General features: G+C 44.5%; 1 non-coding gene across 1 annotated transcript; it reads left to right on the top strand.

Annotated features, from left to right (window-relative positions):
* The first annotated feature begins 330 nt into the window (after positions 1 to 330).
* trnas-gcu (transfer RNA serine (anticodon GCU)) lies at positions 331 to 412 on the top strand. Its single transcript has one exon. It is a non-coding gene; the product is annotated as a tRNA-Ser (tRNA).
* Positions 413 to 1,823: the final 1,411 nt, after the last annotated feature.

The raw sequence follows: 1,823 nt of genomic DNA, 5'->3' as shown, positions 1-1,823 counted from the left end.
CCCTTGATTCCACTATCCTTAAGAGCTCTCTCCAACTCTTTATTGAAAGAAAACCTCCTGCTGTCTCGGGTTCTTCATTCCGTTGACTTCAAATCTTCACAGAATTCAACAGACCTTGTTATATATTCATTTCCTCATATTTGTTCAGATCACTGTGTGCATAGCGTGACAGTGGGAGTGCACTTGCCCCACAACCCAGGGGCCAGACCATCGTCTTTGAACCGTACTGTGTTATTTATCATTTCACCAACACCAGCGAGAAATATCTGCTGCTCTGCCTAATTTACGCAATTCAATTGTTCATAAGGTCATAGCTTTCGCTGCTGCTATGACGAGGTGTCTGAGAGGTTAAGGCGATGGACTGCTAATCCATTGTGCTCTGCACGCGTGGGTTCAAATCCCACTCTCGTCGCTGCCATCAACGGCTGTCAGTTGTGTTGCTTTCAGTTGATCACAGCTGTTCAACTGAAACTCCGATGTCCAGTTTACATGCATTGACGCTATGACAAAATCTCAAAGAGTAGTTTGAGCCTGTTGACTAAACTGCTTTGTAATGTTGGTTGCATTGGGATAATGAAGAAAAACTCGATTTTCTTTTTCAAGTCAAGTTGCTGTGAACGTTTTTTTCGTATGAAAGACATCCAGGAAAATCAAATACCGCGAGCTGCGAAGTGCATGTTTATGCAAAGGAATTCTTAATGAACGTTTTGTCAGATGAAATCTGGAGGAGGTTGAGAAGAAGTAATTCATCCTGGTGAGAAGAGCACAGTGAGACAGCACAAAATAATGGAGATATTTCAAACGGGCAGGGCGTGGGTGTAGGGGCACTGAGAACTGGCTGTAAATGCGCAGTGGAGAATTGCCGATGTGGTTCCGTGCATGGGCACAGAGAGACTTGCACATTGGTCTCGCCCTCGCCCCTTACTCTCGCCGTTGATGAACGCTGGACATAAGGCACAGATAAACACAAGATGTGGGAAGCAAACTCCCTCTCGTTGTGCACACACTGGATGCATCACATTGAACTATGAACAACTGGAGAAATCAGCATGTTACCTTTCGGGAGTGAAACTAAACTGTGGATCAATAACCGCAGATTCATGCAACATAAACATGAAAAATGATTTAAAATGTAGGGTGTAGGTTTGATCGCTGAGGTGTACGTTTGATATCCAGACGTTCCATTACTTGGCAAGGTAACATCATCAGCAGTAGTGACCTCCAAGTGAAGTGAAGCTGTTGTCCCCTGCTTTCTATTTTTATCTTTCTCCTCTGTGGGGTTCCTGGGGTTTGTGGTGATGTCAGTTCCTGTTCATTTTCTGAGGGCTTGATAGATGGCATCTAGATCTATGTGTTTGTTTATGGCATTGTGGTTGGAGTGTTAGGCCTCTAGGAATTCTCTGGCGTGTCTTTGCTTAGCCTGTCCCAGGATAGATGTGTTGTCCCAGTCGAAATGGTGGTATTTTTAGTCCATGTGTAGGGCTACGAGACAGAGAAGGTCGTGTCTTTTTATGGCTAGCTGGTGTTCGTATATCCTGGTGGCTAACTTTCTTCCTGTTGTCTTACGTCATGTTTGTGGCAGTCTGTGCATGGAATTTTGTGTATGACATTGGTTTTACCCATGGGTTGTCCTGGGTCTTTTAGGTTTGTTAGTTTTTGTTTGAGAGTGTTGGTGGGTTTGTGTGCTACTGGGATTCCGAGGGGTCTTAGTCGTCTGGCTGTCATTTCTGAAACTTCTTTGATGTATGGTAAGGTGGTTAGGGTTTCTGGCTGTGTTTGGTCTGCTTGTCGTGGTTTGTTCTTGAGGAATCTGCGCACTGTAT

Source organism: Chiloscyllium punctatum, chromosome 17 (assembly GCF_047496795.1).
Source record: "Chiloscyllium punctatum isolate Juve2018m chromosome 17, sChiPun1.3, whole genome shotgun sequence".
NCBI classification, from domain to species: Eukaryota; Metazoa; Chordata; class Chondrichthyes; order Orectolobiformes; family Hemiscylliidae; genus Chiloscyllium; species Chiloscyllium punctatum.
Note: the sequence above shows the minus strand (reverse complement) of the source record. Positions and strands in the feature narration are given on the sequence as shown.